Source organism: Elephas maximus, chromosome 2, assembly GCF_024166365.1.
Source record: "Elephas maximus indicus isolate mEleMax1 chromosome 2, mEleMax1 primary haplotype, whole genome shotgun sequence".
Taxonomy (NCBI): Eukaryota; Metazoa; Chordata; class Mammalia; order Proboscidea; family Elephantidae; genus Elephas; species Elephas maximus.
This window is the reverse complement of record NC_064820.1, coordinates 220351192-220377291: the sequence shown is the minus strand read 5'-3', so window position 1 is coordinate 220377291 and position 26100 is coordinate 220351192. Positions and strand designations below refer to the sequence as shown.

Genomic DNA, 26100 nt, shown 5'->3' with positions numbered 1-26100 from the left:
CTAGGACCCAAATTTAAGCTTATGTGAACACCTTTCTTGGAAGATGCCAGGCACAGTTTTGCTACTGAGAGGGTTTGGAAAGATTAAAGCTCATTCAAGTAAGACCCCTCTTGCTTTTGGTGCCTCTTGGTGCTCAGACTCACTTGGCATCAGAGGATCAGAGCATCGCTGCCAGGTGGAGACGTCTTTGGCTACATACTTTTGGTGAAAGAGGGCTATAAACACGTTTGCTGCATTTAAAATTCCTTGGTAATGCAATTTGCTTGTAGAGAATTTTTTGACCCAGAAGATAAATATAGTTATACACTACCTTAAATATTAACAGGATCATGAATCTTTTCAGCCTGTTTCTGTAAAGCAAGGAATGAAGAGTAGTTTTGTCTTGGTCCTGCCATAAATATATGGCAGAATGCTGCTCCGGACAAGCATGCAGATTTTTGTTATCTTCCCTTAATTCTGACAAAACGGGATGAACCATCATGTACTCCTTTAACATTATTCCATGCTCAAATTTGTGCCAGAGATTTTAGTGATAGGAAAGCAGTGTGATATAGTGGGAAAGGTACAGGGTTGGAGTGGCAGACAGACTTGGGTTCAAATCTCAGGTCTTCTAATCACAACCTTGGGGCCAAATTATTTGAAATCTGGAAGCTGGGGATAACAAGACCTACCTCAGAGGATGATTCTGAGAATTAAGTGAGACGCCTTGTGGAAGGTAATTGGTGTAGGGGGTGACTTTGGACAAGGGGCTTTAGCTCCTTGATTTTCAGTTTTCTGGATTTTGAAAGCACCACCAGGCTGTCAGTGTGTTGTACTGTGATGACTCATGTGTGGCTGTGATGCCGGAAGCTATGCCACCAATATCTTAAATATCAGCAAGGCCACCTGTGGTAGACAGGTTTCAGCAGAGCTTTCAGACTAAAATAGTCTAGGAAGAGAGGTCTGGTGATCTACCTCCAAAAATTAACCATGAAAACCTTATGGATCACAACAGAATATTTTCTGACTCATTTGCTTTGGACATGTCATCAATCTCTGTATCAATCTCAGCGGTATCAATTGCTGGAGGATGACATCGTGTTTGGTGAAGTAGAGGGCCAGCAAGGGTATGAGAGACTCTCAATAAGATGGAGTGGCACAGCAGCCGTAACAATGGCAATTGTAAGGATGATGCAGGACCAGGCAATGTTTTGTTCTGTTGTACATAAAGTCACTGTGAGTTGGAGTCAACGCAAAGGCAGCTATCATCATCATCAGATTTTGAAAATGGAGGTTAATAGAGCTCACCTCCCATTAGACATTACAGACAGTGAATGGAATGCACCCAGCCCAAGGTGCCAAGCAAGACTCAGCAAAGGGTGGCTGATTTTAGCTCTATTACATTGTGTTCTTGGCCTTCCTGGGACCTGTACTCTAACTGAGGATATAGGCAGTACCTACACCAACCAGGTCCTGGAATCAAAACACACTCTAGGATTAGGTTCTCAGGGGCTTTGTCCAGCTTAAGAGAAAATGAGAATCGGGAAGCACAGAAGGAGTCAGGCTCCATGGGCAAGGGAAGGCTGAGCTTCCACTGACCTTGAAGGGCCTTGAAGGATGCGTAATGAAATTCTGATAGGAGAAGAAAAAAAAAATATGGCTTTCCAGGAAAACAAACCACACAGGTAAAGGCAATGAGCTGGTAATAAATTGAGCAGCTTAATTGAACAGGGTGATTGGTAGGGGAAGGTGGGAAAGGGACTGGGATAAATTGAGCCTTAATGAGGACCTTGATCATAAGCAGGTCACCCACAGACCACTCCAGTGGTAAATGCTTTGCAATGATCAGGTTCAAAGACCCAGTTAAGATGGCTAATAATTAAAACCATATAACCAGCCCCATCTCCCAATCATATCTGGGTGAACCCCTAGTGCAAAATTCACTCTCTGCCCTGTCTTACCTGACTTCAGAGAGCATTGTGGTTTCTCTCCATGCCAGCTCGTGCACTATGTAGTCAATTTATAGTTTACAGGGATTTCTCACACAACCATGCGCATTTTCCACTGAGGTCTGTACTTTTTCCTAGACCCACCCAAATTCCAGAGTATGGTTCACCGGTATGCCAAGTTCATATTCTTTCTCTTCTGTGTCTCTCTCCTCCCTTTAGAAAACTTAGGCGACAGTTACCTTTTTAACGTTTCAGTGTATTTTTAAGAGCAAAGAAAGAACCTCAAGAAAAATATATCATTGCAATGATAATTTCTGGTTCCATTTGCCATGTTGCTTCTAGAGGCAAGTCCAGTACGCTAGCTGTCACATATAAATGCTCGCTGATCACATTTTGAGTGGAGAGAGGAGTGTATTCCTTTTCAAATGTTAAAAAAAGAAAAACTGCTTGAGGATTGTGCCTGAGGATGACCTAGACTCTGCAATTCAGGGTTTCTTTACACAGTGAGTTTTCAAAAGCAGAACTACGTGTGTGTACATATACATATATATATTTCTGCTTTAAATATTTATATTTATGTAAATCCCCCATGCATCTGTCAGTTTGTTGTGCTGTGGGGGCTTGTGTGTTGCTGTGATGCTGGAAGCTATGCCACGGATTTTCAAATAGCAGAAGGGTCACCCATGGCGGACAGGTTTCAGCTGAGTTTCCAGACCAAGACAAACTAAGAAGAAGGACCTGGCAATCTACTTCTGAAGGTAATTAACCAGTGAAAACCTTATGAATAGCAGTGGAACATTCCCTGATATAGGGCCAGATGAGGAGCCCCCCAGGATGGAAGGCAACAATGGGCTCAAGCATAACAAGGATTGTGAGTCACCAGTATTTCAAACACCAGCAGGGTCACCCATGGTGGATAGGCTTCATTGGAGGTTCCAAACTATGACAGACTAGGAAGAAAAGTGTGGCGATCTACTTCTGAAAATTGGCCAGTGAAAAACCTACAGATCACAACAGAACATTGTCTGATACTGTGCTGGAAGATGAGCCCGCTAGGTTGGAAGGCACTACACAATAGCCACAACAATGGGCTCAAGGATGCCTGTGACTGTGAAGATGGTGCAGGATTGGGCAACATCTCATTCTGTGGTATATGGGGTTGCCATGAGTCGGAGCAACTTGATGGCAGCTAACAACAACAATGTTATCTCTGCTAGTAGGAATTTCTCCCAGGTTTATAGGTGAGACACTAAGAAGTTAGATAACTTGGTGAGGATCACCTCCTCCCGCCCCCCACACACCATTCCCCTTAAGTGGGGACTCCAATCCAGGGCTTCCACTTCCAAGTCTAACCTTTTCACCAGCTGCCTAAAGCAAAAGCCTTGCATTCACCTGGGTGAGGAAGGAGGATTGGAGAGAGATGGGTTTTTTGGTTTTTGGGGGGACCTGGAGCGGAGAGAGAAGGAACCAACATCTGTTCATTGCTTCCCATATTCCGTGCCATGGGCTAAGAAACTGAGGCTCAGAACAGTAGTGTAGCTTACCAGTGTACTGTGGCTAGGAGATTCTTGTTGTTAGCTGTCATCAAGCCAGCCCCTGACATATAGTGACCCATGTACAACCGAATGAAATGCTGCCAGGATCAGACTGTGATCCACAGGTTTTCATTGGCTGATTTTCAGAAGTGATTGCCAGGTCTTTCTTCCTAGGCCATCTTAGTCTGGAAGCTGTACTGAAACCTGTTCAGTATCATAGGAACCCACAAGCCTCCAGTGACAGATAGATGGTGGCTGCACCTGAGATGCGCTGGCTGGGAATTGAATCTGGGTCTCCCGCATGGAGACTAGGTTACGAGACTGCACACGGGGAATTTGTATCCAAGTATGTGGGATTCCAAAATCCATGTTCTTTCATTTGATCAGGCTGCCTCTCTTATGAGAATGACCTTGTTTTTGGTACTTCTAGATGATCTGTGAGGGGCTTTTTCTCACTCTCCTCCCATCTTTTTTTCTGTAAGCTTCCAAGTACTTTTGTCAGACGTTTTTAGCTCCCCATATATGTTTGCTAAGAACACTCAGGCTGTGATTTTATTTTTTTAATTCTGTTTACCCTTTTTTTTCCCCTAAACTACCATACTACAGCACTTGACATTTTGCTAACTGCAGGACAGCTCTGAAAAACCAGAAGGCAGTCCTAGCAAAACAAACTTCAAGTGGCATGTAGGTTTAAATCCATCACCGAATTGTTCTGAAGGGAACCGGCGTTGCTTATTTATTTCCTCTCCATCGTTACTGCTATCTTTGCCGGATCCTGTGTGTGTTCAAAAGTTCGCCAATCTTATGAAAGAATAAACTTGAAAAGCCTTGCTTTAATCATTGCAGTAATTAGCAAATTTGGGCACAGCATTATCTTCCCCTTTTTATTGGAAACACATTCAACAACGAGCTTGTGGCTTATTCAGATTTTGTCAGAAAACTGAAGTACATAACTCAAAAAAAAGCAGTTACCTACTTTTAAAGGGGCCAGAGTTGCTGGAATTTTCATGTTGTCAGTGATTGTTACGGAATTCATCACACGATGGTTGCACATGTGATCATCCTTCCAAGCTAAGCACATGTTTTAAGAATCAGGATACGTGTTAATTTATTGAATAACTTGGTTGACTTTAAGGAGGAAGGGGAATGGGTTAGCCGCACTTTGAAGAGTAAATAGAGGACAAGAAACAATCACCATCAACAGGCTCAGAAACAGCTGTTCTCCAGCCTTTGAGAACTCTGATTTGCCAGCCAAACATTAATCTCTCAATTCCTCCACCATTTATCTGGAGCATGTGCTGGGAACCTGGCTTTCAAACTCTTTCGCCATCTTTTCTTGTTGTACCTTCAAACTCTCCACTGCTTCTTTCCTTTGACTCCCAAGCATTCTCAGGACTCCCCTCCTTCTTTCTTCTCTGTTATGTGAGCCAGCGGTGGCACTGTTAACTGTGTCTTCTTCAGAAAATTCCTACTGTCATTTGCTATTGGGCCAGAGACTCTTTGGTCTTCTATCTGCTTCTGTGATGATTCTTTCTCTTTCTGCTTTGTGGACTGTTCTTCTTCTCCAACCCCAAATTATATCTCCCAAAGTCTTACGCTCAAGCTCTTATTTTCTCTTTGCACTCTCTTGGCATTCTCTACCTTACCCTCATGACCATTCTTCATCCTATTACTTCAACTTTTGTTCATCTACAGCAAAGGCACAGTGGTGGTTCAGTGGTAGAATTCTCACTTTCCCTGCTGGCAGCCCGGAATTGATTTCTGGACAGAGCACCTCATACACAGCCACCACCCATCTGTCAGTGGGGGCTTGAGTGTTGCTATGATGCTGAATAGGTTTCAATGGACCTTCCAGACTAAGACAGACTAGGAAGAAAGGCCTGGTGATCTGCTTCTGAAAATAAGCCAGTGAATACCCTATGGATCACAACAGTCTGATCTGCAATCAATCGTGGGGATGGCAGAGGACCAGGCAGGATTTCATTCATTCTGTTGTGCACAGTGTCTCCATGAGTCAGGGGCTGATATGAAGGCAGCTAACAACAATAACACCAACAAGGTCTTCTTTGAGATCCAATCAGTATTTCCAACATCCCCTGAAACATCTTTCCTGTAAAAACTGCTCAGTTCTCAGCACTTACTTACTCAAAACTCAACTCATATTATTCTTCCTCAGTCCAGTTACTTCTCCTGACTTTCGGTTCCTAACCACAGCATCCACATTCTTTCACCTCTCTAATATCTTTAAACTCCTTCACTCCTGTATACAATCCTGTGTGAGCCCAGAGAGCCTACCTTCTTGATGCATCTGGCATGAGGGTCTCTCTTTCCACTGTCTGCAGCCACTGTTCTGAACTGGGTCTGCTTTAGTTACTCCCCAGCCTCTCAAAATACCCTTCCAACTAGTCGCTTGGCTGCAATGGTCTCCCCACACCACTGCCAGACTAATATTTCTAAAAGTGCAGCTCAGAACCCATTAGCTCACTGGTTTAAAACCCACACAAAACCTTCAGTGACTCCTTATTGTCCACCAAATTCAGCACCAACAAGTCCGCCCCAATCAGTCCTTCCCATCCAGTCCTTCCCAACCAATCCTGCCCAACCAGTCCTCCTCAACCAATCCTGCCCAACCAGTCCTATCCAACCAGTCTTCCCAACCAGTCCTTCCCAACTAGTCCTCCCCAATCAATCCTGCCCGAAGAGTCCAGCCCAACAGCCCTCCCCAGCCAGTTCTTTCTAACCAATCCTGCCCCACCAGTCCTTTCCAATCAGTCCTTCCCAAACAGCCTACCCTTGAATGTCATCTCTATGACAGAGGAACTAAGGGTGTGACCTCTAGAGATGGACAGCTTCGCTTCAGAGCTCAGTTTAACCCCTCCTGAAGCTGGCCACAATGAACAGTTCTTGGCCGCCGTGTCCTGGTTTGCTCGTCTCTAAAATAAGGCTAACAGTAAAGCCTACTTCATAGGCAGTTGTGAGGATGAGGAAGTACTAAGTACAGCGCATGGCCCTTAGTGAGCCCTTAGCAGTATCAGTTATAATCCTTGTCTTGGTTATTGTCATCACCCTCCTATTCCATCCTATGGTCACCTCAACCCCTGTCTGTGTGGGGGCTTTTCTTCACTTCTCTTCTATCGTGTCTTTCCTCATGCTGTTCTCTGGCCTCTGATAGCTCCTCCTCCTCATCCTGACTCTTGAACCCTATTATCCCTCAAGGATCATCACAGATGCCTCCAAACCTTTCCCAACTGTCCCCAAAGGATATGCTCTTTCCACCTCTTACTTTGCACAGCCCTTCGCCAGGACCCTTCATATAATTCTTACCATGGCCCAGCTTGAACCACAGCCATTCTTGTGCTTTGTGTATTTTGTCTATTTCTCCACCTCCATTCCATCCAAGCCTCCTCCCCGACAGCAGACAGGAGGTTCCTTGAATCTTCTCCATCTATATCTTCTGAAGTATGACCACTGCAGAGCAAGTGACCAACAAGCGTGTGCTGAGTGGAGATGCCGGAGGGTTAGAGCCTAACTATCCAAAACAAAACCCAGAATGAAACAAAGCAGCTGCCATTAAGATCCGACTCATGGCAACCCCAAGTGTATGGGGTAAAACTGTGCTCCTTAGGGTTTTTGGTGGCCGATTATTTGGAAGGAGATCACCAGGCCTTCTGAGGTGCCTCTGGGTAGACTTGAACCACTAACATTTTAGTTAGCAGCTGAGCATGTTAAACATTTGTACCACCCAGAGACTCCAACTATCCAAAATCCTCATTCGATATACTTTTCTGCCAACTATAGGGTTCATAATGCATAGACTATTTCTTCATATGTAGAAAGCATAGATTAGGAAACATTCCCAGGATATTGGATGAGACAAGTTAATATCCATAATTACAAAGTTCATGTTTAAATATACAGACCCTCATGCAGTCCTAGACTCTGAAACACCATATACCGCCATAGACTGCTCCGAGTCAGAATGAAATGCATTTGATTGTAATCACAGAAAAGTGGGTCTTATGGGTTTTATCCCTATGACATTTCATCTTCAAAATGGGCAAATCTTAGAAAATTCTCTTCAACTGAAAATTTAAAACACATTGAGAGCCAAATACCTTTATTGCCACAGGTATGTTAACACAGACCATATCTAAATATAGCATTTGGGAGAAACTAAAACTACCCTAATTATGTTGTCTCCTGGATTTGCTGCACCATGGATCAAATCACCCCTTTCCACCCCAGGATTGCAGTAAATTCTTCCTTTTATTTCTTTCCCTTGTTTTCTTCTCCAGCCCACACTCCCACGCTGAACCCTGCTGGCTCTGTATTTATTTTTCTGCTTTATTTCAATTTTCTTCATTTTTTTCCTTTCCAGAATGCTCTGCATGGCTCCTCTTTTTCCCCTATTGAGGTTACACAGCTACCGTATTGTAGGCAGATGGTAGGTCTGCCTGTTCTCACTCAGAAAACTTGTCCCTCTCATTAATAATGCCACTTCATAATTCTGCAAACCAATCTACCCTTTTGCAATGTCCATCGAGGAAGAAAATTTAAAAAAAAAAAAAAAAACAGTTTCCATCATAGCGTCTCACGTGTATCAGCGTAGACCTATGCTCCATATGGTTTTCAGTGGCTGATTTTTCAGAAATAGATCACCAGGCCTTTCTTCTGAGGTCCCTCTCAGTGAACTTGAACCTCGAATCTTTTGGTTAGCAGCCAAGCGCGTTAACCGTTTGTACCACCCAGAGACTCTAAGAGAGAAACCAAAAACCAAACCAAACTAAACCAGCTGCCTTTGAGTTGATTCCAACTAATGGTGACCCCATGTGTTTCAGAGCAGACCTTCTCTCCACAGGGTCTTCAATGGCTATGATCTTTCAGAAGTCAATTTCCAGGCCTTTCTTCCAAAGCACCTCTGAATGGGCTGGAATGCCAATCTTTTAGTTAGTAGCTGAGCGCTTAACCATTTGTGCCACCCAAAGTATCTCCAAGGCAGAAAAGGCACCAGGAAATAGTTTTCGGGTATATGTTATTTCCAAACACTGCAGATGAAAAGCTCTGTGTTTGCAGGTTGGAATGGGTGTAGATTCATAGCGCAACTGAAGACATAATTACAGCAAAAATTTGTGCCTTCATGCCAGTGCATGTTGATTCAACAAATACTACCTGAGGCATTACCTGTGCCCAGTACTGGGAGCACGAAGCTAGAATCACATACAGTCTCTACTGCCTGGGAGCTGGTAGGTCAGGGTGGGAGATAGGCAGCTACCCAGGTCCTTGTATAGTAGGACCGAGCAGATGACCCACGGCTAGGATGTTGTGGGGATCATGAAGCACTGCCTGGCCCAGGCTTAGTGGACCAGAGGTGGCTCCCTGATGCTGATGCCGGACTTAAGCCTAAGCCAATGGAGAAAGTTTACAACTTTAGTTACGGAAAATTAAATTATAGGCATAGTGATGTTAAAAAAAAAAAGTTTCCGAGCAACACTGTCTTTCAAAAGAAATATAAAATACGGTGCATGCAAAATCAGATTCAACAACTGCTTAAGTAATCCCCAGGTTCAAACATGAAATAAAATCTACACACAAGATTCCACTACTGTGTATCTGTGTACACTTAGTTATATTTCCCTTCAAATTTTAAAAGTTATATATGTAAATGATTTAATCAAATTATCTCTTTGAGGCTTACCCTTATTTTTGGTTTCTTATCTATTTTTAAGTCATATTACATTTGTGTACCCTCACTTACTTGTCAGTTTGTCATACTATGGTGGCTTACGTCTCACTGTGATGCTGGAAGCTATGCCCCCAGTATTTCAAATACCAGTAGAGTCACCTATGGTGGGCAGGTTTCAGAAGAACTTCCAGACTAAGACAGACTAGAGAGAAAGGCATGGTGAGTTACTTCCAAAAATTAACTAACGAAAGGCTTGTGGATCACAATAGAACATTGTCCAAATTGCTTGGTTTGGGTATGTCATCAGAAGGGATCAATCACCAGAGAAAGACATCATGTTTGGTGAAGGAGAGGGCCAGTAAGTGTGAGGGAGAGCCCTGGTGAGATGGATTAGCACAGTAGTCACAATGATGGGCTCAAACGCTGAGGTACATAAGGTTGCCAAGAGTTACAGTTGACATTATAGGAGACAATACATTCCGGTGAGGATGTGGGGATGTGTCTTCGTAAATTTACTTAAGTCCTTTTGGAGATAAGGTGGATATAAAGAAGTAAAGGGGTGGGAGTAAATAAATTATTTGGGGGTGCCTGTAAGCTGTTAGTCTGCAATCTCAAAGGCTAGCCAGGTGCCTGCTATAGGAGGGCAGCTCCCCCAAATACAAGGTATAGCCAAGTGGCAGCAGGAACAACATAATATGTTCTTTCTTGACATACGACACCGTGCTTCCCACACTGTGATCGTTAAGGTTGTGCGTCAACTTGGCTGGGCCATGATTCTCAATGGTTTGGCAGTACGATGTACTTTGGCAGCCGTATGATGATGTGATCACTTCCATGATGAGATTTGATATATTGTGATTGCCTCCATGATGGGATCTGCTATGAGTAGCCAATCAGTTGAAAGGGAGTTTCCTTGGGGGTGAGGCCTGCCTCCAATATAAGTGGACTTTCTGGCAAGACTCATGAGCTTTTGCTGGCTCTGGATCCTACAGCTGGCTCCTGCTCATCTGACCTCCAATTCTCGGGATTTGAGCTAGCAGTTTACTTCTGTCTTGCCTGCCAATCTTTGGATTCATTGGTCTTCTCAGCCTGCGAGCCAGAGCCCTGCTGTTTGACCTTCTGATCTTCGGTTCGCCAGCCCCTGTGGCTTTGTGAGTCAGCTGTAGTCTCTAGCCTGACCCAGGTTCCAGCCTCTATAACTGTATGAGCCATTTCCCTAATATAAATCTCTCTCTATATGTTTATACATTTACTGGTTGTGCTTCTTTACAGAACCCAGCCTAAAACACACACCAACCACAGCCTATGTTAACTGTCTTCAGTAAGGATGCATAAAGTTGTGAGAGGGCAGGAGGAGATGGAAACAGTTTCGTGGTCCGAAATGGTTGTACAACTCAGGGTTTAAAGTTAAAGGATGTCTTGCTACAGGACTTCTTAGTGTTTGTGATATGTTACTGATCACTGTGAAGTTCCAGGAGGGTATTATAGAACATGAAGGATTTCCCAAACCTGAGTACAGATCTTCCTATTTCTCGCAGACCTAAAGTTATACAGAATTCTCAGGAAATGCTGCTCACCAGTAGAGCTGCCCAGAATAGTAGATGCTTTGCTGTCAAACTTGATCGTGTTTTAGGACCCTCCCTCTCATCTCTGACTTGTCTCTTGCCCACGGACAGGATGTGTGATGCATATGGCCGGCACCTAAAGGGTCTGTGCCATAAGGATCCCTTCCTCATCACCAATTGTGCAGTAAGGATCAGCATGAATCCAATCCCCAAAATGTGGAGATTGAGCCATTCCAACTTCTCCATCCTCATCGCCAGCCATCCCTGCAGCATTCTGTCTCTATGACAGTAGCCTCCCGGAGCTAGGTCAGAGCTTACTAGTTAAAAGGACACCATCCTTCACATGGTCAAATAGGCAGATGCCAGCTGTAAGTTTGGGGAGTCTGTACAATATCCCAACCTTCTGCCTGCTGATCGCAAATTCAGGGCTTGTTTCCCACTATCCCTTCAGGATGCCAGCCAAAAGGTCAGGAGTCCATATGACACTCTCACTTTCTGACCTTCTGGTTCCTACTGCCCCTTTGAGTTTGATAATTTGTTGGGAAAATTCACAGAATTCATGGAGAGTATAACATACTTATGATTCAAGATTTATTATAGCTAAAAAGGATACAAATGAAGAGACACAGAGGGTGAGGTTGGGGAGGGTTTCAAATGCAAAAATTCCATTTCCCAAGAGATATGCTACCCTCCCGAGAACAGATGTTCTCATCAACCAGGAAGCTCTCTGAGCCTTATTTATGTTCAGGGCTTTTACCAGGCAGTCCTATATGAGATAGACTCATGCCTCTTGATGCTAGTTGAGTGAGTCTTTTCTGGTCCACCCAGCCCTTACTCTCCAGCACACATGCTCAGATGTGGCCTGAAAGTCTCAGACCACAGGATCCCAATTACTGCAATGGTTATTACTCTGGAGACAAGGACAAAGGCCTCTTTACTTAGCACAAAACTAGGTCATTTAACCCACAGGGTTTCTCCCCAATTCCCAGAAGACTGAGTTATAAAGGCACTGGATTGGAGCCCTCCACTCATCTCATCTTCCCAAGGTTGTCTTGGCCCCTGGGAGAAGCTAGCCCTTCTTCTGCCCTACCACTCTCATCCCTGGCTTAATTCCCTTAAGCTCCTGGTGGCCGGGTAGGTTGTGGTGTCCGGAGCTGGAGCCCTGAGTTTCTGTTAATCAGTTTATCACAGTATCTGTATTGAAAAGGAGAGAGTCATGTGATACCATCTCCAACTCCTTTGTTAACAAGTGCTGTTAAGGGTCATGATCAATGTCTGACATTTTTACACTATTTAGAAGGATTTTTTTTCTTTGGGTACTTAATCTTTAGTCTGTACCTTAAGGAGAAATTATAGTTTAAAATTTATTAAAGAAGACAAGATGTTTAAAATAGAAGACGATTGTGGTATGATCTTGTTGACATTGAAATATTGTCTCTTTATGCCTACACCAGAAAGATGTCCATCTGTGTTTTATTGACTATGCAGAGGCATCCAACTATGTGGATCATAACAAATTGCAGTTAACATTGCGAAGAATGGGAATTCCAGAACACTTAATAGTGCTCATGTGGAAACTGTACCTAGACCAAGAGGCAGTCTTTTGAACAGAACGAGGGGACACTGCATGGTTTAAAATCAGGAAAGGTGTGTGTCAGGGTTGTGTCCTTTCACTATACTTATTCAATTTGTATGCTGAGCAAATAATCCGAGAAGCTGAACTATATGAAGAAGAATGCAGCATCAGGATTAAAAGAAGACTCATTAACAACCTGAGATACGCAGATGACACAACCTCACTTGCTGAAAGTGAAGAGGACTTGAAGCACTTATTGATGAAGACTAAAGTCTACAGCCTTCAGTGTGGATTACTGCTCAACATAAAGAAAACAAAAACCTTCACACTGGACCAATAAGCAACATCATGATAAATGGAGAAAATATAGAAGTTGTCAAGGATTGCATTTTACTTGGCTTCACAATCAACACCCAAGGAAGTAGCAGAGAAGAAATCAAATGACATATTGCATTGGACAAATCTCCTGCAAAAGGCCTCTTTAAAGTGTTAAAAAGCAAGACATCACTTTGAGAACTAAGGTAAACCTGACCCAAAACCAAAAATACAAACCCATTGCCTTCGAGTTGATGCCAACTCACAGCGACTTAACTCATATGTACATGAAAGTTCAACAATAAATAAGGAAGAGCGAAGAAGAATTGATTTATGATGAATTGAATTATGATGTTGGCAAAGAATATTGAATATACCAAGGACTGCCTGAAGAACAACAACAACAACAAAAAATCTGTCTTAGAAGAAGTACAGCCAGGATGCTCCTTAGAAGTGAGGATGGTGAGACTTCATCTTACGTACTTTGGATCAGCCTCTGGAGAAGAACATCATGCCTGGCAAAGTAGAGGGTCAGTGATAAAAAGGAAGACCCTCAGTGAGATGGATTGACACAATGCCTGCAATAATGGCCTGAAACATAATAATTGTGAGGATGGCACAGTACTGGGCAGTGTTTCATTCTGTTGTACATGGGGTCGCTATCAGTAGGAGCTGACTCGACAGCACCTAACAACACCATACCTACACAAGATTGCTGGGTGGCACAAAAGATTTGCACTTGGCTGGTAACCAAAAGGTTGGCAGTTTGAACCCACCCAGCAGCACTGTGGAAGAAAACGCCTTGCAATCTGCTTCCATAAAGATTACAACCAAGAAAACCCTATGCAGCAGCTCTACTCTGTAACACATGGGGTCCTCATGAGTTGGGGGCCAACTCTCGACACAAGACAACAACAGTAACATGCCTACACAGTCAGTTTCATTATTAAGGTTGTAAATGAGGGACACACACGGAGTCTTTGTCACTTTCACATGATGTAATGTAGCTTGCTGTGTGGATATAATGGTTGTGATGCAGCTTGCTGTCTCTATACAAATCTTTTTCACGGACTATTGAAAATATAAAAAAAACAGCATAAAGGTCTCATTATTTAGTATTTAGAGAATGCTAGGCACTGGTGGCACAGTGGTTAAAGTGCTCAGCTGCTAAATGAAAGGTTGGCAGTTCGAACCCACCAGCCACTCCATGGGAAAGAGATGTGACAATTTGCTTCTACCTTTGAAACCCTATGGGACAGTTCTACTCTGCCCTGTAGGGTCGATATGAGTTGGAATTGACTTGACGGCAATGGGTTTTGTTTGGTTTAGGCCTCAGCTTCCAGGCACTTCAGGATTCATGTATTTTCTTTAACTCCTACCAGGTATGTGGGGATGGAGTTCATGAGAAGAGTATAGACGGTACCAGTTGTCATGATGTTTCAAAGCAAAGGATGAACTTTTCAAACTTCTTGAAAAAGTGTGGATAAACACAAAGGATAACTTAGGAAGTAGGAAAGCAAGGCTCAGGGAGCCAACCTTGTGTTCTTTGGCTGAGGACTAAGATGGAGCAAGATATCAATCTGTAAATATTCGAAAATGTAAACACCATTGAGTGAGAGCATATCTGATAGGCATAGGCTTAGCAATATTAATACCGAGAAATGACACTGTAAATTGTGACCGGCCACTGGACACAGCGCTAATGGAAACTGAGGGAGGAGGGAGCCTAGGCCAGACACAGATATTTCACAGGAGAAAACCCTCAAGTTCTTTCAATGAGAAGTACCTTCTTGATGATCAATATCATTTTGTATTCTCGGTGCAGGAATGGCATGATATTCTTCAGGTTTCATTTCAAGCTGAGAGCTTTTCAAGTGGAAAAGTGAACCATTAATTCTGTCATATGCAGTACAGACATACTCTGCCCATAGGAAAACCAGCTTCGATAGTATCTTACCCTTGGGCCTAGATAAGACCTGAAAGCTCAGCCACAATGTATGAGTTTACATTTCATCACAACAAGCCAGTGAAATGAGCAATATTCTAGATATCATCCAGATGGTTTTTCCCTAATCACTGATCATTAGATACATATAAGCATGATTATTTGGTGTATTTGCTTATCATTTACTTATGGGAAAGCCAGCAGTTAAAATTTGCATATATTAATTCAACCATTCACTGAAGAAACAAGTATTGGGTCTTTATTATGTATGACACAGAGTGAGTTTATCGTGAAGTTAATGAACTCAAGCTTCAGGGCTCCTCACTTGCATTACCCCTTTTCAAAGCATTGTCCCTAACTTGACGGTCACAATTTTGCTTTCATTTTCTTAAAGAAGGCCACTAAATTGTGTAATCTCCCGAAACAAATTGTATAATCTTCCAAAACAAACAAACAAGAACAAACCAGTTGCCATTGAGTTGCTTCTGGACTCATGGTGACCCCAAGTGTGTCAGAGTAGAACTGTGCTCCACAGGGATTTCAAGGCTGTGACTTTTCAGAAGCAGATCACCAGGCCTTTTTTCTGAGGTGCCCCCGGGTGGATTCAAACCACCAACCCTTTGGTTACTAGTCAAGCACCTAGCCATTTGCACCACCCAATGATTTCTGTATAATCTTCAGGTTCCATAAAACCCTGATTGCCTTCTGGTGCCGTAACTGGAGAAAACAGCAAAAAATTTCGTAGTCACCAGCATGACACCAGGGCAACTCCAACTAAGGCAGGATGTGGATGGAAACCCCAATCCAGGTCACTTGGGTCCTCAGAACACCCTGATTGTATCCCTCCTCTGTGTTGCCCTCTTTGTACGCAAATGGCTCAGCTATGCCTCTGAGGGTTAAGGAGATCTGTAGCCCCAGTACCTAGTCAGGCTCAGGATTCCATTGACCCTGAGGCCATCACCAAGGATATGAGTAGCCAACACAGCTGCTATGGCTGTTGACCAGTCCATGAAGGAAGGGTGCCTTACTTTGTTTAATGTGGATTCTTACATGTCTTAATTTGGGCTGCAGGGTCATACGGGAAAAAACAAAAATTTGATCATTCTGTTTCTAATTTTTTCAAATGCTTCTTCTTTGTATCTTCAGTCCTGAGGTAGCTGCCATTTAATTGCTTCTGACAGAAAACAAATTGGATAGTTGGCACATGTGTGTTTCTGTGCCTCAAATAAAACTTTCTCCTCCTTCTTGTGTATATTCTGACGTTGTAAGCATCATCATAAGCCACAATCCATCTTTCTTTAGTGATGAAAACACCTACAATGTTTTGCTATAGAATTTTCGGTCTAGAAGGATAGAAAGAATTTTAGGAATTAGGGCACTAATGTGCATTTCTAGAGTCAAATTGGATTGTTGATTTATTCACAAGTCAGACATGGTGCCCGTTGAAGAGACTACGGCTTCAGGGCTCTGTGGAACTCCAAATGGACCTCGTAAAGTTTGGACCTTTTCTTTATGAAAAAAGCACTTAGTTATTGGCTAAAAAGCCCTGGTAATGCAGTAACAGCAGTCCCTTAGTGATGCAAATGGTCACCATTCTCAGCTGCTAGCCAAAAGGTTGGAGGTTCCAGTCTACCCAAAGATGCCTCTAAAGAAAGCCTGGCAATCTACTTCCAAAAAATCGGTCACTGAAAACTCCGTGGAGCACAGTTCTATTCTGACACACATGGAGTTGACCTGATGGTGACTGTTTTTCTTTTTTATTGCTGGAGTAAGCGTGTGTTACGTGGACTCTGACTGCATTACACTGAGTGGAGACCCCCACACCACTGTCTGAGGTGATCTAGAGAGCACTTTGCAGAGGTGGCAGCAGATGTCAGGTTCAAATTTCTCACCTCGTCTTTTATCAGGAGTGTCTTTAAATTCCTTTTTTCTTTAGTCTCAATAAAAATAAAGCTTATCAAATAAAATTTTTATTTTTCGATTATAAGTGCCCTCCAGCTTGCTTTTAAAGGTGGGGAAGGAAGCTTCATTTTGCTCCTATAGGTGATGGTAAAGTTGGGGAAAGATTTGGCACTTCTGGGGCTGCTGGCCTCTAAAGCTACTACCTGGCCGTGGAAAGTCTTCCCCTGTCTATAACTGGCACCAGGAAGCTACCTGGGCAGCGGTAAAGAGCCGGGGGTGTGGGTCAGATCTGCCCCTGCCCAGGTCGCTGCATCCTTGAGGGGCACAGAGCAAGCCCACCCTTGGTCACTTTGCTGCCCTCCTCTCTGAGCGTTCTGTCCTGCCCCGCCACACCCCGGCCTCCAGCTGCACCTAAGCTCCAGCCCCCAGGCGGCTCATAGGAGATGAAGGTGAAGAGCAGAAGAGAAAAGGATGGGTAATAACCTGTGCCTGTTTTTTCTCTTGCGTCTTCACATTAATGAGCAACACTTTCTTCTTTGTAAATATCAAAGCCAACATTCACTCTTGCAATGGTTTCCTGATGACATTTGGGGTAGAGTCATTTTGACTTGAAAGAAGAATGAAAACAGCACATTTGGAGACATCCGATTTCCTCTACTGTCAAGTGTTTTGAATTTTGCAATGGAAAAGACAGCAGTTACATTACCTATACTTCAGAAGGGTGACCAGAATGATTCATGAGGTTTATATGCTTTAAATCAATGTTCCCAGAGGTTAGGCATCTGTAGCCTTACCCTGCTTTCAGCTCATTCTCTGGCCCGCTAGGTCTGTTCTAAGATACTGATGCATCCAACGTACAAATACACTTTACAGGCAGCCTTGGAGTCCAGAGCTATGTGTGCAAAGAAGTCAGTGAACTGCTCTGTGTCTAACAGATAGAGAGACGGGTTCAGCAGAAGGCTCATTCTAGTTCCTGACATTTACTGACTCAGTCCAAAAAAGTTTGACTCTGTATTTGGTGCCTAGAGCCACATAGGAGTGGTTTTCCTTGTACCACCCTTTTTATTGTGGTCAGGTATATAATCACACACACACACGCGCGCGTGCGCGTGCCTGTGTGTACCCCAAAACAAGAAAGAGCAGCTCTTTGCAGACTTCCTCAACACCAGAGCAGAATGAGAGTACGCTCACCCTGTGTGAAGGGCTGAGAGACCTGCTTTTCTTGGCTCTCCAGTACTGCTGGCATGTGAAGTGTGGGGTCTTTCTTTCTCTCTTTGCCCCCCAAAACACGAGCTGTCTGCATTGGTTATAGTGTGCGGAGAGGAAATTGGAGAAATAGCACTTTCTGTAAAATGACCACAATGGTTGGTGGGAAGAAGGAGTGGTAAGAGGGAGGGAGGTCTCTTTCAAAATGTGTTTTCCTTAAGCAACGAGAATCACAAAGCTCAACTAAATCTATTTCTATAAAACCCCCAAACTACTTCTGGGTCTATTTAACCCAGAGCAGAAACATCAGCTCCGTTATTTGATTAGCATTTCTGAGACAGGACTACTGGGCATTTGGTTAAATTCTTCTTTCCAACTTTTTCTAAGGTGCTGGGAAGGCCTGTCATCCGGCCTCTGGGTCCCTCCCAGAACGGTCACCTCTGAGATTTACAGCTCAAAAAGGAAGACGTTGCTAAAAAATGAAACTCCGAGAAAGTATGGAAGGAACGGTCCTGGTAGAAGCTGTGTGTGAGGTAAGTGCTTCACTGTTCATCTGGAAGGCTCCCTGGTACTCACTCTTCACAAGACGATGGTATTTAAAAATGCATTCTAGTTCTGTTATACTCTTTTCTTTTGATTCTTGGGACAGTTTTAAATTGGAGAGAATGCATCACCTAAGGCTATTGCCGATTGCTACATATTTAACATTGACAAGAGAGGCCAGAACCAGGCAGGAGAACTGAGATAAGCTGGTTGTGTGTGTGTGTGTGTGTGTGTGTGTGTGTGTGTGCGTGTGTGATTTTGAGGTTAAAAAAAAAAACCTAAAACTTTAAGAATCACAATATTTTCAAAATCCTTCCCGTAAGCCAAAGAAAATCTGATGAAGGTAATTTCAGATGAAAAGAAATCGATCTAAAAGTTTCTTAGTGGGAAAAAACTGGGGTCCTTAATTTTGTCAAATTGAATACTATAATGCTGCTTTTGCTGTAAAACCTGTAACCAATGACTTAAGGAAATTGTAAGGTCCATAAGCTGCTACTGAACAAAGAATTCTTATTTCCTTCAGGCAACTAAATGCAGAAGTAGAGAGAGGAGGTAAAGCTAGGTTTCACAGGAACAAAGTGGAAATTTCACCCAGTGTGATACTTACTTGCTGAGAATAGTCTAAAGTCACAGAAAATTATGCGCAAACTATTAGAAAAGCACAATCCATGGGTCGTGAACAAAGTTCATAACATTTCCAAAGTCAGAACTGTTTACATTCTTTATACCTTACCACAGAAAACTTACATAACTTTTTTTCTCATAAGGATAGGTAACAGACTTTAAAGTATTCCAGTGAGGTTTCGCCTTACGGCAACCCAAACTGATCTCTCCACCGACAAAGGAAAATAACTGACAGAAAGTCACCCGCAGAATTATATAATCGCTGAAAATCAATAACAAACTTGCTCTGACAGACACCAGGAGAAAAAAAAAAAAAAAAAAACAACACTTGCAAGGAGAAGTGGGAATAATTCTTTTCCTGCGATCTAGATCACTTTCAACCACAGCAAACAAGACAACATCTGGAAATTGTTTCTCAGGAAAGAATAAAACACTTTTTTTTTTGTCCCATCATTAAGGAAAAACCCGTTTTCCATATGCAAACAGCACTTGTAAATTCCCCCAGATAAGCTTAGAGTCTTGAAGGATTTAAGTCAGTCTTAAAAGAATCACAACTTTCTCATTACCTTTGGAAGTAAAGTGTTTCAAAAAGATCCTCTAGCTTGTCACTTGCACCAGGGTTGGAGGAAGTGTGGACCTCTTACCTGCAATGAATGTGGACTCCTGGCTGAATGTGGAATTATGACAAGGTTAAAAAAAAAATCAGTTCATGCAGGTTGCCTTGGAAAAGATAGGTGCTTAGGTTTTCTCCAGATGAAGAAAACTCCCTCTCGTTGCTCACTGTCAGTCAAAAGCAAGTTGTTACAAGTTTGAGTAGGAATTACCTGAAGGAACTGAAAAGAGAAAGAAAGAGATTGGGAGAGATTGGGCAGAGGGAGGGAGGGAGGCAAGAAAGAGAAAGAGGGAGGGGAGAGGGAGCAAAGGGAGGAAAGTAGAGAGAGAGAGAGAGAGAAGGAATCTGAGAAAGGAGCCCATGATGTCAGCAGTGCGTCTCAAGGAAATCTACAGACCAGCAAAGGTTTCTAATGGACACCCAGCTCCAGGCTCTGCAAACACCTGTATAAAAGAAACTGATGCCCTTTTTAAAAAACGCCAGTCAAGCTTTGAAGAAACTTCCGCCACTCTTCTCCAAGGCTTTTTTAAGGCCCCTTTGTCTAAGTAAACTATAAATAATAAATAACCAGATTATCTTTTCTAACAAGCTCTCCTTTACCCATACGTTTTCCCCTCCTCTCTCCCATTCCAAACGAATATTAACAAAACTCCCTGCCTCCTTGGAAAGTCAGGACAAACTGGAACAGACTATACATGCAGCAAATATGCATGCTTATAAGCAGGAAGAAACGGGAAAATGCATGTTTTCAGCTCAATCCCCTTATCGCCTTGTTGAATTTTCCTATAGCATCTGGTTTCCCTGATCAAAAACTGTAAAGACGTTGGACAGACATGGATGAAGTTGAGTTCTTCTGGGTCCAGGAAACTGGGAGTGGGGATATACATTGGAATTTGGTTTCCAACATTCTTGCAAAGACTTAGGCTCTTTTATGAGAAATGGCCAGAATTCCCTCCTTGAGGCAGAAATCTAAGGGGAGATCTTTAGGTCTCTGGAAAGGGAAGCAGCGAACTTGTTTCTGGAATGCAGTCCTGTGTCCTTCTTAGCCTAAGCTGTTCCATGTCACGGGAGGCCAGTCCAAGGCTCATGAGGTTGACGGCCTTCGGGGGGCCAGAGTGCAGTTGTTAACCACCCTTGAGTCATCCCCCAACTCATGGTGACCTCATGGATAATGAAATGAAATACTGCCCAGTCCTGCACCATCCCCATGATTGGTTGTGATCCATAGGGTTTTCACTGGCTGATTTTTGAAAGTAGATTACCAGGCCTTTCTTCCTAGTCTAAGTCTGGAAGCTCTGCTAAAACCTCTTCAGCATCACAGCAACACACAAGCCTCTAGTGACAGAAAGGTGGTGACTGTGTATGAGGTGCATCGGCTGGGAATGGAACCCTTGTCTCCCACAGGGAAGGCTAGAATTCTACCACTGAAACTTGGTAAATCCTGAGGCAGGATGGGTTTCCCATAGGTGTCTTTGCTAATGAGGTCCCCGCACACGAGTACAAAGCAGTGCCAAGGGAAGCAGAGGCTCTTTTGGTAATGAGGGAGCTGGTGACATACTCACAGAACCTCCGCACAGACACCTCAGTGGGGCCAGGATGCTGCATCTGGCTTAAATTGGAGGGTACAGGGTGAGGAACGTCTTGTTTTTGTTTGATATAAGTTATCCTCCCTTTCCCCTGAATTTGCTGCACCCCTACGCTTCACCTGTGTTTGGCCACTGCTGTTCCGAGGACGAGATCCGCCCCATTTTCACCTCTCCCCTCTCCCTGACTTGAAGCCTGCCATAAACCATTGCACTTCTGTGTTTTCCCAGTGGTAACGGCACACATTGGTCTCCTTTCCGTTGTCCCTTTCTGTTCCTTGAAGAAAGGGGATCGTCTTCAATCTGGATATGCAAGTGGTGACCTCTAAGAGAGGACCTCAGGCTTCCAAGGGCGTGGGGCTTGGGGAAATGAAGTACCTACACAATGTTTGGAGTTTGAGCTGGTGAGTGTTATTCCAGAACTCTAGGATCAGAGATGCTCCCCACCAGAGTACTGTAAAAGTCCAATATCAAAATGGGTAAATGCAGAGGTGAGGAAAAACAAAAAAGGAAAGACCCAGGGTTAAAGATCTGACAGTGTCCCACCTCATGTGATTCACACAGGCTTTTTCCTCTGCCTGGAGCCCATCGGCGGCACCAATGGTTAACGCGCTTGGCTGCTAGCCAAAAGATTGGCAGTTCAAGTCTACCCAGAGGCACCTGGGAAGAAAGTTCTGGAGACCTACTTCTGAATAACCAGTCTCTGAAAACTCTGTAAAGCACGGTTATACTCTGACACACATGGGTTGTCATGATTCAGAATCAACTCAACAGCAATTCTTTCTTTGGTTTCCTCTTTCTGGAATGTTCTCCCTCTGATCTTCATTCTTCTGCCTGACTCCTTATCACCTTTCAGATTTTAGCCCAAATGATAGCTTCTTCGAGAAGTCTTTTTTGACCTCCTCATCTAATATGATCCCTTTCCAACTCCGTACTTCAATACCCGCTTTTATGGTGTATGCGATTTACCACTCTTTGAAGTGGTCTTATCTTTTTATTATTTGCCCTGCTGGCACAGTGGTTAAGAGCATAGCCGTTAACCAAAAGGTTGGCAGTTTGAATCCCCAGCCACCCCTTGGAAACCCTATTGGGCAGTTCTACTCTGCCTTGTAGGGTCACTCACTATGACTCAGATTGACTCGACAGCAATTTTTTTTTTTATACTCCATTTTAGAGCTTGATCCAAACCAAATCCATTACCATAAAGTTAATTGTGATTCATAGCAATCCTGTAGGACAAAGTAGAACTGCCCCATAAGGTTTCCAAGGAGCAGGTGGTGGACTCAAACTGCCATCCTTTTGGTTAACAGCCTGAGCTTAATCATACCCGTCTAATTTGAGAAGTATCCCTCAAGTAATACCTGGCACATCTTTGTTGGCCCCAAGTATGTGCCAAGTGAATTAATAAAATAATATAAATGGAAGATGTGATTTGTTACACCTGAACTTCAATTCATATCTCCATACCCCCCATTTGTCTTTTACTTTATTTTTTCATTGTTGCATTTCATAACTCCATGTTTTCATGAATGTTTCCAGCCTCAGCTTTAATAAGCTAACATTTAAATGCTATTTCTCAATTTATAAAGCTCTTTCAGAAATGTTATTAATCTGGTGCTCAGACCAAAATGCAGGCATGATGAGTGGCATCTTAAGGGTGAGGAAATGGAAGCCTCTTAAGGTTAAGCGATTTGCTCAGTCACAGAGCTAGAAAGTTGTAGATCGAGACTCAAAGAGCTCTTCCTCCTCTTAGTCCATGCATTTTTCATTAAGCTCCATTTTTCTCAAATTAGTCTGTTGTGAACATACATATGTATGTCAAGATACACTGCATGAATTGCAACCATAATTTAATAGCCTGGCAAGTTTTAGTTGTTGTAAGACCATAAGCAGTAGAGCTCATATTCATTCATAACACAGTCTTAAAAATGATGAAAGACGAAAATGTGTCAAAAGTAAACCAAAAAACCAAACTTGTTGCCCTCGAGTTGATTCCGACTCATAGCGGCCCTAGAGGACAGAGTAGAACTGCTCCATAGGGTTTCCAAGGAGCACCTGGTGGATCCGAACTGCCAACCTTTTGGTTAGCAGCCAAACTCTTAACCACTATGCCACCAGAGTTTCCAAGTCAAAAGTAGTATGAATATATTATAAATTTACATGTTAAGACCATATTCCTTTTTTTTTTTTTTTTTTTTTGGTGCTATCCACCTATTTTTGTTCTTTTTCATTTGGTGGTATATCAATGATTAGGTCTTGAGGTTATAGATCTGACAGAATTCACCAAAGAAGGTTAGACATTATAGGTGTATGACTGAAGGGTTACAATGTGAGTGGGAACGTTCTAGAATAACTGTCCATGAGATTCTGTTTCAGGGGACAGATTCTGTTCTACATGATTTGATAATGGAGTGATCTGTTTAAGTATTTCTGGAAATTTCTGAGGCTAAATGAGGGAAATAAGTAGCTGAAGACTGTTTCACTCTCTGGGTCTAAGGGATAAGGACTGGAATCTACTGTATGAGACCATGAAATAACAGCTAATCATGTTGTAATTGAAGGTGGTCAGTGTTATTGGTCACTTAGCCACCTAAAAATCAAAAATAAATATGGATGATTATTTAGTAAATCATGTTTTTTTGTTTTTTTCTGTTTGTTTTTAGCTAAGAAGTTAATTAAAAGCAAGACTCTTAAATATGTTAAATTTAAATAGAATATACTCCTAAAGTCCCTAAAACCTAACTTTTTATCCAAAGTTCTGAAAAGATGTCCAAAAAACTGGGCAGAAAAGTTCGTAAGAACCAGCTGTTTTCAAGAAAGTCACTTCCCAAGAATAATTTCCAAAAAAAAAAAAAAAGAAATGCTGTAGTGCTTCCAATTCTCATCTTGGCTTGAACTGAGACATAAAAAACCTTGAAGTGTGATGAGAGGGAAAAATGTGTTTGTACCTTTGAATAGATTCTATTTAAGTTGAGTTAGATATGGAACTATTTATAGAAGGTTATGTCAGTACTTAAAACTCCATTGGAGCCTCCTATGCCCCGGTCTGCTTAAAGAGTTCCCCCCCAGATGAGGCATGGTTTGTGCAACAAATTGCCTGTAGTTCTTTTCCATTCCCACCCCCCAGGGACATTTAAAATGCCCCTGGAGATGTAGGTGAGCTGAGTATTAAATATACCCATTTCAACTCTTTCAAGACTCTTCAGGCCAGATGTGGGAGCCCATTTGCCTTTGATCTTTTTAGTGGGGAGCTTGCTTGAGGAACCCACAAAGCTGAAATCTTGTCTTAGGGTGGGTTATTTAGAAGTGGATGTTGAGACAAGGATGTGTGTGCAATTTATTAAGGAATTGCTCTTGAGAGAAACCCATAAGGGAGTAGGGGAAGCAAGTCAGGGAGGGAAGAACCCAAGCAAAGATGTGATTTCTGGCCATATACCAGCCCCTGTCCGATCTGTGTGAAGCTCTGGAGTCAACATAGCATCTTAGGTAAGGGAGCTGGTCTTCATACTCAGGCTTTGAGTTGTTGACTAAGAGTAGAGGTGGGTGGTGTGGTGCATGATCTCCCAAGCATTCTGGCTGTCTGCACCTATACCAGAAATAGCTCTCATGGCCCAAGGGCAGTCTTCCAAAGATGGTTGCAAGGACTCAGGACATTAGGAGTAATATGCACAGAAGCTTAAGAATGGGTGCTCAGAACCAAGGAATGGGATCTGAGGCAATCTGGGCAGACTACCAAGGATGTCAGCTACAATTGCTAATCCTGTGGTTTTCTGGAATGTTTTCCCTTTCATGGGTACTAGTCCTGCTCATGGTCTCCTTATTCTCTCATCATCCCCTGCCTTCCTCCTCCACACCACCAGTTTCCCATCTGTAATAAAACAAAATTAGAAATCGCAGCACTGAAATGTGGTATTCAACTTAAGATGCATATGGTTTAATTGTTCACATGGTCAGTTACTCCATGCCAGGAGGATCCCAACAGGGACTTCTATGTGTAACAGAATGCTTTGTCATCCATACCATGCCAGTTCAATTAGATTAGTAACTCTTTGCTGGGTTACAAAGACCCCATAGTCTCTGCACTTGAGTAAATAACAGTTCAGCAGAAAGAAGGGTAAATAGCTAACCAGAATACAGTATGATGAGTGGTATATGATCAAAATATTCTAGAAACCCACAGAAAGGACCATTAACTCTGCCTGGGAGTTTGAAGGCAGGCTTCCAAAGGACGAGACAACTGAGTTCAGCCTACAAGATTTTCATAGGTGGGGACAAAGAAGGGTTGTAGGCATTCCAAAAGAAAGGAACAGAACAAACAATGGTAAGGATTTTTTTTTTTTTTAAAGGGCCAAGTGATTGACCTCAGGGACGCTTTAACAACGTAGCTCCAACCTTAGTCTCACAGAGTTAAGACAGCAAGGATCACAAGAAAAATGGCTTTGGTTATAGAATAATTAGGTGTGTTTCAGTAAGTTTGAAAGACCATAGGTTAAATCTGCCTCAGTTTGACTTCATATATAGAGAAGTACTCTTCTCTCCAATAACCACAGAAGAATAAAAGCCATGTTTTATTTAACATTAACATTTTATTAATACCAACTTTTAAAAAACTAAGAAACCAGAGCTCAGAATAACTTTCTGCCATTTTCCAACTTCCATTCAGACTTTTAAATCACCAAGCAGAAATGAGCTTCTCCAGAACCTACCCCAGATAACCCACTGTAGTGAAGCAACTCACCAGTCCATGGTGCTGTCCTCATAAAAGTTACATGGCTCTTCTTGCCCATTTGCAGTCCCACCTCTCCCACCCACCAGCTTCCTTCCATTCTATGTCCCTCTCCATGACTTGGCTCTGAGGGAGAGGGAAACTTTCACTAACAGGAATGTTCTAGAAAAGAAGCAAGGAGAGAAATCACATGGACTTAGTTTGAGCTTGAAGAAACCTAGAGATCATCCAGTTGAATTTCTTAATTTTGCTGAGTAAGACACAGAAGACCAGAAGAGGAGTGACCTTCGTGATGTCCACAGAGTGTGGGATCTCTAGTTTACATCAACTCCTTATTGAAAGTCCTCGTATGCTGT

The 26100-nt window shown here is 42.8% G+C and overlaps 1 protein-coding gene across 2 annotated transcripts in view; it reads right to left on the bottom strand.

Moving 5' to 3' along the window:
• Positions 1-19602, bottom strand: part of KCNJ15 (potassium inwardly rectifying channel subfamily J member 15) — a 63180-nt gene extending 43578 nt beyond the window's left edge. The window contains exon 1 of one of the 2 annotated variants that reach the window (XM_049874844.1): positions 19467-19602. The gene's annotated coding sequence lies outside the window, so the exon portion shown is untranslated. Of the gene's footprint in view, positions 1-19388 lie in introns of both variants that reach the window. The other variant, XM_049874846.1, reaches the window with a different exon arrangement.
• Between the last annotated feature and the right edge of the window lie 6498 nt (positions 19603-26100).